At 43.9% G+C, this 15860-nt stretch overlaps 1 long non-coding RNA gene across 1 annotated transcript; it reads left to right on the top strand.

The window, feature by feature from the left end:
• The first annotated feature begins 1029 nt into the window (after window positions 1-1029).
• LOC103011974 (uncharacterized) lies at window positions 1030-2865 on the top strand. Its single transcript, XR_451504.1, has 3 exons — window positions 1030-1137; window positions 1558-1667; window positions 2699-2865. It is a non-coding gene; the product is annotated as an uncharacterized LOC103011974 (long non-coding RNA).
• The last annotated feature ends 12995 nt before the right edge of the window (window positions 2866-15860 follow it).

The raw sequence follows: 15860 nt of genomic DNA on the forward strand, positions 1-15860 counted from the left end.
CTACCTCTTCACAAGCTACTCTTCCAGCTCTGGAATATTCTTCCCCTTTCTGCCAAGCCACACTCTCCACAGGATGCAAACATTTAACTCTGCTTTTGGCTTTTCCAGAAATCATCCCAAATCTTCTCTTTTCCTCATTCTCCCTTACCTCTTCCACACCACCCACGGCCCCCCCATCAACATCTGGCTTTTACTCATGATGTTTCTAATTATGCAAGTTAATTCATTTCCTTTCATATTTTCCCAACCTGCCTGTATTTTCCTACCCTGTCCCTCACTACCATGGATGGAATACTCCCCCTGGACAGGGTCATGGTTTTTCCTTCTTAAGCAAACCTCCAGTGCCTACGCTGGGCTCAGCCCACAGTTAATTCTCCAATAACACAGTTTAATGGGCTCCCTGGTTGAAGGGGAAAAAACCAAAAAACAAACTGCCTTTATGGAACTCTTTGATCTGCTTGATTTGCATTAAATTTCTGGGCACAGTAATTTCTTCAAATTTGCAGCATTTACTGTCCCCCTACACTCCTATAATACTTGTGCTTTATCACAGCAACGGAATTAGGAGTGGCTTGAGGGTAGGGGTTAGAACACAAATGTTTTCTACTGCTCATAGAAATCAGCACAGTATGGGCACACCCTAATTGCTAAAGAAGCCCTTGCTGAATGAAATGGAATTTTCCTGAAGTGAATGCCTGTGCCTATCTTTAGGACTGGACTTTCATGATAAAAGAATCAGGAGATTTGGCTGAATTTTCCACTATTTAACTCGCTATGTTGAGGTCATGTAGAAACAACCTTTAAGAACATAATGATCTTTTAACAAGTCCATCTCTGAACTCAGGGTTTGTCACTAGACTGTGGGGAGACCACTGCTTTACGTTATATACTTTCCTCTGTTCTTTCCAGGGTGAGGGAAGATTTTGGGGGGACAGTCTGACTCTGGTTATCTACAAAGTTGAATTATGAAACTGGCCCTTTTGAACTATACCTCTTGCAAATAAACTGATTTTTCCTAGAATGAATTGAAATGACTGAAGAATGCCAAAGCAACCAGGGATATTTTCTCATGCGGGTCAGGGATGCTTGGAGAACACCTCACACTAGTCCTCAAGATCTTTCCTGAGATCCTCTAAGGTACTGCTGATCTGACAATGGGCAGGAGGTGGGGAGTGAACATGAGGAGGTCTTGATATATCTGAATGCACTTGGCTCTAGTATGAAGCTCACACACCAGCTTTGTGGATTGAACAGATTAAGTGTTTTGGGGAAGTGGAGGCACTGAGGGTCACCAGAAATCCCATCCCTGGCTTCTGTCCCACCTGAGTGCCTTACCCTTTCATCTGAGCAAGACATCAAGTCCTGCTGTTTGAGTTAGCTCTGCCCTGCTCCATGATTTCTGTTCTTTGTCTCTGTCCTCCGACATGTGGGCTCATTTCCGTCCTTGGAGCACTATTGTTTTTTTGGCTTGAACAGTCATCCTGAGAAAACCTCAGTAATAGGGCCTTTGTATCATTATTTACTTTTCTAATGATATATGTCTTTCCTCTCCCCAAGGCTTGAAGACATCTAATCCCAATTGAAGTAACTGCATGGGGAAAAACAAGAGCAACAACAACAAACAGCTTCACTCTTCTTGGTGGAAACATGCAGTTGTACCAAGAGAGGTAAGGAAAAAGTGGCTCATATTTGGAGAAAGAAGTTGGAATAAGGGAGTGAGAGCAGACGGGCTACTTTGGTATCTGACGCAAGGGATATGAGAAAGTAGCCCAGTGTGTTAGTTGGAAAAGTAGGACTGTGAGGCCAGGCCCAGGAAAGGCCTTGGCATGGAGTCCCAAAGGTCTGGACTGGCTGAGATCCTCTTCTGGGACTTTTGATTTACTGTCCCATCCCCACTTCTATAACATTATGCTTTATCACAGCAACTGAATCCCAATACTTCTGGGATTCTTGAGGTGGTAGTAGCTGCTCTTGGAACTTGTCCTGCCCTGCCATCCCAGAGACAGGCTGGGACTTTAAGAAACTGGCTTTGGTGATGAACCTGGGTTCCAGCCCTTCTTACTGTGAACTTGATTCAAGGGTTGATATATATTCCCAATCACGATGGCATTAGGCAGGATGATACAGAGAGAGTCCAAGTGGGTGACTCAGTGGAAACTTTACCCATAACAATGATGGAAACCCCAAGGTGTGCTGCATACAGGTGGCCCTATTCAGAGCTCTAAGACCTGCCATGGAAAAAGCTCTGTTACATTCCATAGTGGACACCTGTTATTCTTACCGCCCAGCAATCATCTCCCTACTTTTACTGGTACATCACCCTTATTTTCCTTTGAGAAACTATCCCTCTTCCGTTCTGGTTATGTGAAGTACAGGTAAGGCCATACAATTCATATCTGGCCAATCAGCTCATCCCATGATTCTGGCTGTACTAATTATCTCAGGGATAGTAAAAGTACACAGATTTGTTGATAGCAAATTTGGCCTTCGAGTTTTGATCATGGGGATAAAAAGATTCCTGATGATATTGTTTGAGCACTTGGGTCAAGCCATGCCTGAACTTTTCAATTACATGACTCAGTGAATGTCCTTATTCATTTAAGTCAGTTTGAGTTGCGTTTCTGTCTCTTGTAACTGAAAGAGTGACATGTGTTCACATTAAATACCAGCCAATGATATAGTCTATTCCCTTTTCCAGGCCGGTTCTCCTTCTTTCACATAGTACTGAACAGATGGTAAGTTCTCCATACCTGTTAGATGCATACAAGAGCCAATGAACAAGAAGTAGAAGACATGGCAGCTAATGTCTGGACTATAATTTTCTTCGTTCCACTGACTTTATGTGGCTGTGGTCTAGGAAGTGGAATCCAGGTCCTTTTAAGCCCCAATTTAATTGTGGCTCCTGAGGGAGAGTTTCAGGTCTTAACCTATCTCCAGTGGGCTTAAGGGAGGGTGGGTGGTCCCTGTAAGCCCTCTGTGGGAATACCCTTTGAGTATTGGTTTCAGAATGTACAGCCAAACAGGCAATTGGATTAAAGAGGGCCAATAGTTTTCTCTGAAGTCTACTGAAGACACCAGATAGAAGCACCTCACGCCAAAACATTTTTTACTATCATCTTTCAGAGGCTAAGTTGACACCACAACTGATGATCCCCAGGCTGAAAGGAATGGGTAGCCTGGCTGTGATTTTTGGATACGTGGCACACTTCAAGATTACTGTGTTGTTCAAATTAACCTGTTGGAATGCACCTTTCCTCGACGACATTTCCTTGAACTCCGAATGAGAGCAGTGCAGGAGGATCCCCAACTTAAGGACTGGCTGTATTTCAAAGGTCATCTCTAAGTCTGAATGTTTCCACAAGATAAAAAATTCCAAGATATTCTTAAGTCCAATATTATAAATAGTTATTAGTTTCGTAGATAATGCATTGCTTCTCGATGAAGCCTTCTCTGATTATTTTAATCAAGAGTAACTTTTTTCCTCTTGTATGTCACACAAATGTTATGAGGTTTTAAAAATTTTATTTCTTAATTTAAAAAGTCTTCTACTCAAGTAATTGTACTATCTGAGAGTGTTTAGCTTATTTATGTGATTATATGTTAACAAATGGAAGCAGAGGCTACAAGTTGCACATTGTTTTATTTCTCAACATTGTTTTCAGTGTCCCACATAGTAGGTGCTTAATAAATGTTTATTCAATAGATACCCAATGTTCCACCATTTACATCTCATCTTTTACCCTCTTGTGGAAAACATGGTTCCTGGGTTCCACTTTGTGGTTTGGAAATGAATTTCCGCTCTTCAATCTAAGCAGTTCATGCCCAACTTTCATCCAATGAATAATTACTGGGTATTTTTCTAAGTATCATGTACTATTCTAGGACCTGGGGACCCAAAAGTGAATAAGAGATATGTGGTCCTTGCTTTCAAAGAGGTTGTAATTTCAAATCACGGAACAGTGGACCACAGGCTCATGTCTCTCCTGCTCCAATCAAACTGATCCCTAGGGTAAAAGGACTTGCACAAGTCTTCACAGTGAGTGAAGGAAGATGCTCTCAGGAGTTCTTCTCTCATTTCATCATCGTTGGCTCTCAACCAAGCTTCACCCTCCCCTGAAAGGTTCTCCAACCTTCCTCAGAGGCTCCATTAGGCCTTCGTCAAGACTCACGTAAGCTACCTGTTTTCCTTGTTTACCTAATTTCTCATTTATTTGTGAATATTCACTCCTAACCTTTCTAAATAGAAAGTCATTGTTAATTTTGCCCCCTAGGAAGCTGATGCAGTGAGTACGCTCCAGGGGGGAAGTTAGGACATGTCAGTCAGGATCCCAGAAGCTCTATAGTCTGGGTGGACCTATGATGTTTCCTCAAAGGAGTGGCTATTAAGACTGCCTCACCTCAGCCAGGCATGAGGCTGACCTTACAAGGAACCTCAGATCTCCTCTGGGCCTAGAATTCTGACGAACATCATTGACAAATAGGGCATGGCTCCATTTGCATTTTCCTGAGACTCTCTCCTCCTTTTTACCACAATGTTGTCCTCACCTCACCAATAGCCAATTGTTTCCTGAACCTACTCAGCAACGCTACTGGGTTGAATGTTGTTCCCCCCAATTTCATGTCTACCCAGAACCTGGGATTGTGACCTTATTTGGAAATAAGGCTTTTGCAGATATAATCAAGTTAAGATGAGGTCATACTGGATTAGGTTGGGCCCTCATCCAATGACTGATGTCCTGATAAGAAGAGGGAAATTTGGAACCAGAAGCACACAGAGGGAAGAAGCCAGAGATTGGAGTCATGCTGCCACAGCCAAGGAACACCACGGATTGCCAGCAAATACCAGAAGCTGGGAAGAAGCAAGGAAAGATCCTCCCTTAGAGCCTTCAGAGAGAGCATGGCCCTGATAAAACCTTAATTTTTAACTTCTAGCTTCCAGGACTGTGATAGAATAAATTTCTGTTGTTTTAAGCCACTTAGTTTGTGGTAATGTGTTATGGCAACCCTAGGAAACTAATACAGCAACCAATCACTAATTTCCCCAAAACTCTAGCACAGGAGAAATAGACAATGGGAATCAGAGGGCATTTGACTTCTTTCTAGCTGACCTTCTTCATCTGCTCCTCGATTTCTGCTATGCATTAAACTGATGGTAGAGAATGAGTTTTAGGATTTTAGGAGCATTTTAGAATTGTCTATCATCTGAAAGGTCATGGGCTATTGGTACTTTGGAACTCTTAGGAGTCAGGCTGAAATTGTTAATTATATAAATAAATAAATAGATAAATATTTTATTTTATATATATAAAATATATATGTATATATATACACACACACACACTCACACACACACACACATATACATATATATATACATATATATATATATATATATATATATATATATATATATATATGCATACATAATCGCCTAATGTCTGTTTCTCTGGAGAATCCTGACTAATAAATTATATATATATATGTGTGTGTGTGTGTGTGTGTGTGTGTGTGTATAATTATATATATATGGCAGAGATTTATTATAAGGACTCAGCTCATGTGATTTTGGAGGCTAAGCAGGCCCAAAATCTGCAGTAGGCAAGCTGGAGACCCAGGAGTGCTGACGGTTTAGTTCCAGTCCAAGTCTGAAGGCCTGAGAACCAGGAGAGCTGATGGTATATATTCTAGTCTGAAAGCTGGCAAGTTCAAGACCCAGAAGAGCCAAGGTTTCAGTACTGATCTGAAGGCTGGAAAAGACCAATGGGCCAGCTGAAGAAAGCAGGAGTAGTTCCTCTCACTCAGCCTTTCTTTTCTATTCAGGTCTTCATCTGATTGGATGAGACCCACCCACATTAGGGAGGGCAATCTGCTTTGTTCTGTCTCCAATTCAAGAGTTAATGTCATCTGGAAACATCCTCACAGATTTACTCAGAATGATGTTTGGCCAAGTGTCTGAGCACCCACCAGTGGTCTAATCGAGCTGACAGATAAAATTAAACATCACAGCAACATATATATACAAGGTCAGATCCATGTTGACTTTGGGTGACTATCCTCAAAAACATATGATTATCTTAATCAGGACAAAGGGTCAAAAACATAACTTTCCTCAGTGCCTTAGCCGGGGATCCCTGGGAAGTGTGAGACAAATACTTGAGTACAGGGAGTTTCTTTGAGAGTGTTATCCTAGGGAGCAGGAGAACAGGACAGGGAAGTGAAATGTGGAAGGATAAAAAGCAATTCCAGCATGTGTTAAGGAGTTGGCCATCACTACAGGTCACTGGTGCTTGGTGCTACTGAGACATTTGGTAGAATCTTGTACAATATATCTCAGAAGGACCTTCTAGGGGACAAAATAGAGAAGAGTTATTTCAACTCCCATTCCTTTTTGGTCAAAGGCAGTCCTGCATGCATTAACTTTCCTGCACTTCCAGCATGTCTATGCTCCAGGGAAACACAGGTTTGCCATTGCCCCACCCCCGCAGTGCCAGAACAGCATGTGAAAGGCAGGTAGCAAAGGGCTGAGGCAACCGTGTCCACACAAAGGCTTTATGTTGCTGATGAGCATAGCAATGGCTGGAGGAAGAGGTGGGGTCAAGTAGGGGATTTGGAATGTTGTGCCGCAAGTGCCTAATATACCTGGGGACACTGTGGTAAACATGTGCCATTTTGTGTGGCTTCCTTTCTATTTTTGGTAAGAATGTCATCTTATAAGGCCAAGCCTACCTCTTGTTACAGCAGCTGAAAGTGTCAACACCCTAGAAACTAAGTAGGCTGGGAAAACAAAAGAGAATGTCTGGGCCCATGTGCAGATGCCAGAAGAAGAACCTACCCCAGGCCTAGATGTAACAAATAAGAAATGCCAACATACAGTTCTGGTGTCAGAAATATTGATACAAACAGGTCTCAGGTAGAACAGGGAAGAAAATCACTCCTCTTCCCTGGGGGTCCTGCTCAGTTGCTTCATTTTCTGTTGTTTCCTGATAGGGTTTCTCTGTACAGCCCCATGTATAAGACTGCCTGGCTTAGGTCTAGAACCCAGCACTACCTTCCCTCTGTAGCTCTTAACACTCGTTCCTGATACAAAGTTTCTGATTGGTCCATCTATTATTTTGAGTCAGGCTACAAGTCTCACTTTAGCTCATGGATGGACTGCCCTTGGGTCAAGGGTCCATTCTAGCCCAGTCGGTTATATTTGGGAATGGGGTCAGAAGGCATTCCCATTCCAGAGAATAGAGGCTAAGAATAGAGATTCCCTCAGAAGAGAGGGTACAGAGACAAAACAGAATATTCAAGTGAAGTATTTGTAGCTGAATATTGTGGTGTGGACTGGGAGTCAAGAGACTTGAGTTCAAGATCTGCTTTTGTCACATGCCTCTGTGAACCTAGGGCAATGAGGTAAACTTCCCAATCTTCAAATCCTTCACATAAAAAAAAAAAAAAATACGGGACATGGGTCTGCAAATCTCTAAAACCCCTTCCAACTCTAGGATCTGCAGGACTCACCTAGAACAAAACTCGTCTCCTCACGGTGGAGGCAGAGCTGTGTTGTCACAATCTTGGCCTCTTTTAGGGAAGAGGGATTATCAGAAGCCTGGCACAGGTCCAGAGAAACCATCTTTCTCCAGGAGAGCTCCTTAGTAAAAATCTGTCAGAAGCTCCTCATCCACTTCTCCAGGACTCAGAAGACCTCACTCTTTTCTTCTTTCTTCCTCCTTAGAGGCATAAACAAGATGCAGAGAGCTCTGTTATTAGTAATTCAGGAAGACTTCAGGATGTTCCAGCTTAAATCCAGGTGTCCTCAGCTTTTAAACTCATTCTGAAGAAAATGGACATATTTGCTCTTTTTAACAGTTGCTACCATTTTGGCCATCAGTGAAGGTAAATTCATAGAAGGGAAGCCTCTTGAAAGAGGTGGGAGCCATGACATTGGTGAGAAAACCTGACATTGAAGAAATCATTATCACTGTGTTCAGACTGTATGTTTAAATACTCCTTAATTATTTCAACTTGGAATGGGCCCTTCTCGCATTCTGCTATTGCTGAAGAAAGTCTTGATGAGGTCGTAAGACTCAACAAAACATTTTTCATGAGAAATTCTCTCCTTTAGGTAACAGCAGCATAGAAGTCATCTTGCTTCACTGTCTGACCTCAATAAGAACAGCACACCTCTCAGCTTAAAAGCAGGAGTTGACCCTTTTCCCAGGAAAGATATTCCCATGGTCACTTGAGTCTAGCATCTAAGTCACGTAACCCCATCACACAGAAGGCCATAACCTTGTTTTGCCATTGATTCAGGTCATATCTTCTTTTTCTGATCTTTCATAAGGTGGAGGGACCATTTATTATGCTCTTTACAAAAATGCTTAAGGCTAGAATCACGGTGTGCTCTGGTTTCTAAGCCAGGGCTACCTACATGTGCAGCTACAGGGGTCAAGTTGTCTCTCAATCATCCCTGCTATTCCTAAAACTGTTCTTTAAGTTTCTTAGGTACTTCATGACAAGGAATTGAGTGAATGAAAATTGCTCTTCTAGAAACCCGACCATTAGGGAGGGAGCTTAATTTACCGCTTCTACTGTTAGCTCCAAGTGGTGCACACTCCCTCCCACTAATAATTCCAGGAGGTCCAGCTGGCCCCACAAAGGTCTGCATGGACAATGGACACTTCCTTCAAGGGTCCGTTGTCTGCTGAGCTCCTGTCTCCAGGGACTTTCTGGGAAAAGGTCGTCACAAGTCACAGGGGTCTCTGTGAATTGTACCACCCACACAAGGTCTCAAGTTGTCCTTGACTTTCCCACCATAAGTTCTAAAATAAGAGGAAAAGCTACCAGGAAATAGGTCTGATGAGCTGTCTGACTAAGCAGAGGGGCAGAAATTGGTGGTGAGGAGATAGAGGGCAATAAGCATTGTCTCTGTTTCTGCTCCACCCTGCTGTTCTGGCTGAATGGACAATCTCTTCCCCGGCAAAGTATAAGACTTGGGAGGATCTTGAAGATCAAGTTCATCTTCAAGTTCATTTTACTAATATGACTCTGAAGGCTCCCAAAATTTGTGTTCATGGCAGATCCTTGAACACAAATGGCAGCTTGCAGTTCAGGTCCAACTCAGGTATAAAATTCTATTACATCACACTGCCCTCTGTACCATGACACCTGCTCCCAAAGGAGAAGGAAGATTGGACACACAAAGCAACTCCAGGAAGACTCTTTCTAGCTGTTGACTCTTTGTTGACAATGATCAGCCTGAAGCTTTTTTCTCAACATGCACTGTTATATGTTTGTAGGTCCACAAGACTAAGCCCAAGTTTGGGAGCCATTTCCTCAGCTCTTTCTACCATCCTCCCTTCCTCCACCTTGATCATCTTTTTCCAGGCATTGGTCTATTCCAGTGTGGAGGGAAATGAATCTTGGTGGTAGGGGCATTGGAGTTGTGTATGCAGGGCTCTAGGACAATTTTGCCCATTTCACAATTCTGCTAAACATAGAACATAATTTTCATTCTAATTTGTACCCTCCCTTTACTATCTACCTCACCTTTGTTAGTGCCAAGGAATTGATCTGATGACACCTCATCTCTTTTTGTTTTCCCTTGTAACATGGACCTTATCCCCAAGGAAAGACTTAAGTAGCCTTTCCTTTTCCAAACCATGCCAAAGAGAGTAAAGAGAGACTAGCAAGTATAAGAGGGAAACTTTAATGAAAAATGGGATAGAATTGGAGATAGTGTCTAGTGCAATTTCATGCTCTACTGATGAAGAAACTGAGACCCTGAGATGTCATCCAAATTCTGGTATAATTAGCAGAGCTTAATAGTTCTCTTTGTACACAGAATGAAGTATTTTAGAGGTAAAGAGGCTATTTGTTTCTAGCACAGGCTGAGAAGAGGAGGTGGAATATTAGGCGGCCACTTTCATATTTTGAAAAATTCTAAATGTCTCTTCCATTTTCTCTGACATCATATTTTAGAGTTATTTTTTATATCACAAACATGCTATAGTGAAAACCAGGTGGATAATACCAAGAAAATGAAAAGTTATCATTCTTAAGGTTCTTTAGTTTGAAAATATAGTGTAATTATTATTATTACTATTTTATTTTTTTGGTGGAGGCATGGTGAGGGCTAGCCTAAGAGTTACCATGTGAACACATTGTTCCCAGTTGAGATAGGACCATTAATTTCTTTGACATGTCAACATCACTCTGAAAAGAAGGTATTAGTCCAAGGGGCTGGCACTGCTATCAAAAAGAAGGTCCTGAAGCCCCTGATTGGCTTGGTCAAGATTTTCCCAGTTGGCATTTGGGCATCTTTCTAGCTCTGGGTGACTCACCAGTGTTTAACACTTAATTTGGCCACTTGTCTGAAGTGAATATGCCTGATTTGAAGCGGAAAGTCAATATATTATTTTACCTACAGAAATGTAAGTACCAAGCAGGCCAATATTTCTGTCTTGGCATAACCCGGACATATTTAATAATAGTTAATGATGTGAGCAGCTCTTTTCTAGACATTACAGGGAATGCAAAGACATATAAGGCATGGTGTGTTACAAAAAGAGCTGGACATTCAGTAGCGCAGATGAAGAGGTTAAAAGCACAAGAGTTGAATGGTAATTATGGTAACATAGTCATTTGAAGAATGACACAAGAAAATAGAAAATAAAGGAGACATTGCAGGGAACTGTAGGGGCTAGATGGTTCATGGAGAAAGTGAGGTTTTGGCTGGGTCTTTGAAAATAAGTAGACCACTGATAAATGCAGTTGCAGGGAATAAGAGGAGTGAGAGGTGGAGGGGAAAGTAATTGCTCTGCCATGTGAGACTGAGCTGGATGAATACAATGGTCTGATCCTTATTAAGGAAGCTGAAAATTTCATCTTCCATCCCTGCAGAGCTAGAGCCTTATCTGAAGAATTGAGAGGGAAATACATCCGCCTGCAGGCTAAATCACCATCCACTGTGAGGTTAAAACAAAAACCCTTCCCTAGGCAAACCAATGCTATGATAAAAACAGAGCCATCACTCTGGCCCCCTATCCTTCTGACCTCTTTTTTGGCTTTCCAGAAATTTAGGAACTCACTCAAATTGGGAAGTTTGGAGACCTGTGCCTGCTGGCTGGTCTGGCACAGACAGGCAAGGAAGGATGCTACCTAGAATGCAAGGTAGAGTGGGCTGGTCCTTTGGGGGCACTGGGTGCTTCTCAACAAACTGTAAATGAATGAAAGAGGCTCCAAAAAGTCTCTAGTAAAGATGGATGGGGGAAGGGTCTTGGACAATGAGTGTCATTAATACTTCATCTTTTTCTCTAAGGCCAGGGTCAGCAGCCCAAATAAACATGGTGACCCGCAGAGATGGTCCCGCAGCTAAATGGCTCTCAGCGGCTTGACTCAAAGTCACCTGGACAGGCCTGATGGAAATGCAGGACAACCCAGCCCTTCCCTAATGGGTTTTCCAGAGTCAATCCATCATTCTTCCCAGAGAAGGGGAGAATGAAAAATAGATCAGGTGCCACAGGACTGTGACCTGTGTTTCCTTGGAAATGGAAGCAGGTGAAGGAGAGAATGATAGAGTTGGGGGCCCTGGGGGATGCAGGCGACAACACATTCCCGGGTTCAAATGAGAAGGCTGAGATACCGGCCTGGAGGAAACCTGGCACTGACTGCCTCCAGGCGGGGCTCTTTCTGGGCACTGGGCAAGGCCCGTGGCTTTGGGAGCTGCCCTGGGCTGGCAGTGGTGCCAGGGCTCTATTCACCCTGTGAAACGTATTAATTAGTAAGTGGTTTTGGCCCAGAGAAGGTTGCCGTGGCTTCGGATGTGTATAGCAGAAAAGAGGCAAGCCCATCTACAGGCACCTCTAAGAAATTTCAAGCTCCTGTATGCCGACAACAGCTTCCACTAGAGAGAAAGTGAGACCCTGGCAAAGTTGGATGGAGAAAATTCAGATGGCCATGCAAAGTAATACAAGTCCACCCATGCAGGACAGTAAAAACACCAATACCAGCCGAACAGAATCTGTGCTGCAGATAAGTAAGTTCATGGGAACAAAATGCAAAGCAAAACAAAAAACCCTGCAAAGGGAGCTTCTCTGATCTTCTTCTGCTCTCTGCTTCCACTCTCTTTTATAAAATGGCTGCAGAAAACATTTTGGTCTGGTTTAGCCATGGCTTGTCAGAGCTAGAAGACACCATCAAGACCTTCAGTCTCACTTTAACTGTCAGAGGGCAAGCTGAGGTCCAGAGAGCAGGATGGACTTTTCCTAGACCCTCTAACTGGCTAATGGCAGAGCTGAGAGGGGTGGGGTGTGGAAATAAGTCTTCATTCCCATCCCTGGATTCTTTTACCCACCTCACATTGGTACAATAAATATGTTCAAATTTACCTGCCCAACCATGCAAACACAGTGGTTTCCAGAGTAAGTAGGGCAAGATCTCAAGAACTACTGGTCTGAATGTGTTCCTGAACCTCAGGGCTGGGCAGACTCCAGCTGGGCACCCCTCCAGCCCCTCTCTCTGGGTTCCTTCTGGGTCTTGCCATTGACATTTTTCAGAACATCTGCCTTAAACTTGTCTTCCCCTCAGAAGAGGCAACTTCCCTGGCATGCAGGCCTACCTAAATCAGTCCAATTCAAGGACATAGATCCTGCTGAAAACTCTGGCAGCATCTTTATGAGTAGAGAGTAAAGGTTAAGGGAAAGGCAGGGAATTAAGTTATAAAGAAGGAAAAAAGAGGAGAGGAGAGAAACAAAGAGAAGAATGCAAGGCAATTCACATTCACTGTACACCAGGCCCAGATGTATAGATATTTCATTTACTCCTCAAAATAATCCTATTGTCATGTGCATGATTACAGTTGTAGTTGTATAATTTACAGAAAAGCTCACAGCCAGAAAATGGCAAAGAAGGACTTACAACCAGAGGTGATGGCTTTCTGGGTCTAGTGCTTTTCGCAGTAACAAGGAGGAGAGGAAGGCAGACACTTTGGAGCTAGGACTAAGGCAAGAGAGGACCGTAGGAGAGAGGAGTGGGGCTTTGGGGCACCTGGGCTCTGAGACTGACCTCTACGTCCTTCCTTCATGTGTGGTATGGATGTTGTCACATGTCTACTATGACCCTGACTCTGTTCTAGGCATGAGGGTTACTGTAGAGACTGAGAGTGATGCTGATGGTGGGAGAAGTCCATCAATATAGTGGCCTGAGTTAAAGAAATAAGAACTTCAAGTCAGGGTAGTGCTGTGAAGAAAACAAAACAGGGCAGCGTGCCACAGAGAGAGCCTGGGAAAGGGTGTGGGATCACGTTTGGAAAGGTTGTTGGGAGGGACCCCTGGGAAGGTGACATTTGACCCAACATTTGAGTCATCAGAGTTACTGGACATGTGATGTTGCATCAGAGAATTTCCTTGGAAATGGAACAGCATTGTAGCCTGACCCTATTTGGGGGCCATGCAACCTATCCTGGCTGATGAACTTGGGCAGAGGCATACTAGGTTGGGTGGGGAGTGAGATGGGTCTTCCACAGGTGTGGGCAAAAGGGGAGCCTGGTCTGCGGAGAATTAAAAATCAGTCATCAGTTCTAACACCGGGGATGATAAGGTATTCCTCCCACCACCTGCCCCATGGAGGAGTGGAGAAGGGGCCACTTGCCTTCAGGGGCAGCCCAGGGAGCAGGAGCTGGTACCTGGGGCTGCTTTAGAACCTTGGAAAGGGAAAATTACTTAGGAATCTCCCACCCCTTTTTATACCGGGAGGGAAGATTCACTCAAGACCAGTGAGCCCTAAGGACCCTCGGGAATTGCCTCCACAGTGCTGACCAGCCTCTAGACGAAGGCAGGCCACAGAACTGGTCCCTTGGGCCCATGGCTGAGGCCCACCTGCCCATGCTTCCTTCTCAGCATAACTGCTGTGAGAGGAATTTCCCATTCATGAGAGGAAGTCTATTTCTCTTTTCAGACGTCAGTGTAACCGACGTGTGTTAAAGGTCCCTTGCATCAGTTCTCTTAAATAGCAATTAAGCACTTGTCTGAGCAAACCAGAGGCATCCGGAGCACAGGCTTCCCTCAAACCTTGGGACCTGGGAGAGGCTGTGAAAAGAAGAAGAACAAGGAGGGGGTTGAGGGGAGGGGCCGCGGCTTCAGGAAACTGAGCAGAACTCCCTGAACCGTGAAAGCAGAAGTGTCAGCAGACAGAGGGGGCCATACCATGAATGCCTCAGTGAGGTGGCCGAATACCAGACTTTGCCCATCACCTGCAGTCAGGTTGTCCCTCCCTCTGTGGGCCTTGCCCTCCCCTCTCTCCCTCTCATTCTGTTTCTCTTTCCTCCTCATTCCCTCTCCCTCTCCTTCCTCTCTCATCTTCACTCTCCCCCAGATCCTGTTCTACCAATTCTCTCTGGCATTATCCTCTGGAAGGGTCCTGATCCGGAGGGGTCTGACCACCTGGATTTAAATGTCAACTCCACCACTTTCTTAGCTCTTGGTCTTAGAATAATTTCCTGAGCTGCAGTTTTTCTCATCTGAAAATGAAGAAAATCATGCCCAGCTCAGGGTATTGAGTTTGTTGGGAAGAATCAAACAGATAACATTTACAAACTGTGAACCACAGTGCGGCCATCCACAATCAATGCTTGTTGATGATAGCCCCTTTCCTAATGAGGCTCAGGGAAGTGTAGCACAGCCTTCGAAACCCAATAAGCATTCACTGCAGCTTCACCAAATTCCCATGAGGGAGCTCGGGATCTTGTCTCCATTTTATGGATGAGGAAACTGAGGCTCAAAGACGTTAAGCACCCTGGACAGGTACTTTATATAAAGTCTATTTTTAAATAAATAAATTCCACCTATGATATCACCAGCTAAGGTGCTTAGGGAGATGTCTATGCATTAGACTCTATTCTGCTTCCCTGATTTCTTCCCCCAGACACCATTTTCCACATATCCAACATTACAGCATTTCAATTACAACCCCAAGTTATGGTAACCTAAGATCAGCCTCTTCCAACTCCTGCGTAATTCTTGAAGAAGCTAAAAAACTCAGGTTTCTCACTGGTAAGAAAACTCAGGAAGTGAGCCGACTTCTCACGCGCCCCTCTGTCCCGGCCTCCTCTTCTCCAGGCTGACCCAGCTGACACCTCCGTCTTTCTCAGAGACTCTTCTTGGACAATCTTTTCATCCTCTTTACGGTTTCTGACCCAATTTTACTTATTTTTTTTTAAATTTAAAATCTTGATTAAATCTTGCAATTGTTTATATTGTTGCACAACCAAAGCGTTAGTCACAATTTAGGGAGCTGATTTCATGTAACTGAATTCTATGGTGTTTATTACTGTTAAGTACCTTCTTCCAGAAATTGGAGAGATGCTCCATTCTCCACGACACACACATCCTCCACCCTGTTCTCTTCCTGTGTAGCCCAAACCACAATTTGTAACTGAGTGTTTATTTTGTGTTTAATGTTTATCTCTTCTCCCATGCTCTAAGGCACTATGAGGGCAGGGATCACATCTGTTTTGTCTCCCCCAGCATTAGTTGTATACCCAGCATCTTATACTCAATAACTCAATCGTCTGAACTCTGGCTGCACATTAAATCATCAGAGGAGTTAACAAGTAAACAAACAAGAAACTTACTGATGCTTGTCCAGACCTTCTGAACCAATCAGTCTGGGAGGCACCTGGGCATCTGTAATTTTAAAGGTCCTGTAAGTGATTCTTGCTCAAGCAGAGCCACTGGTTCTAGGCACGGTGACTCGCTGCTCTGTACATTTTGTCTACCTGTCTCCTCTCCCCGGCACCAGTTTCTGTTCCCGCGTTGTTGGCTCTGCCCAATCCCTCATGCACCCGCTTTGGCCCGACACGTTCCTGAACCCACCCT

The sequence above is a fragment of the Balaenoptera acutorostrata genome, chromosome 8, assembly GCF_949987535.1.
Source record: "Balaenoptera acutorostrata chromosome 8, mBalAcu1.1, whole genome shotgun sequence".
In the NCBI taxonomy this organism is placed as follows: domain Eukaryota; kingdom Metazoa; phylum Chordata; class Mammalia; order Artiodactyla; family Balaenopteridae; genus Balaenoptera; species Balaenoptera acutorostrata.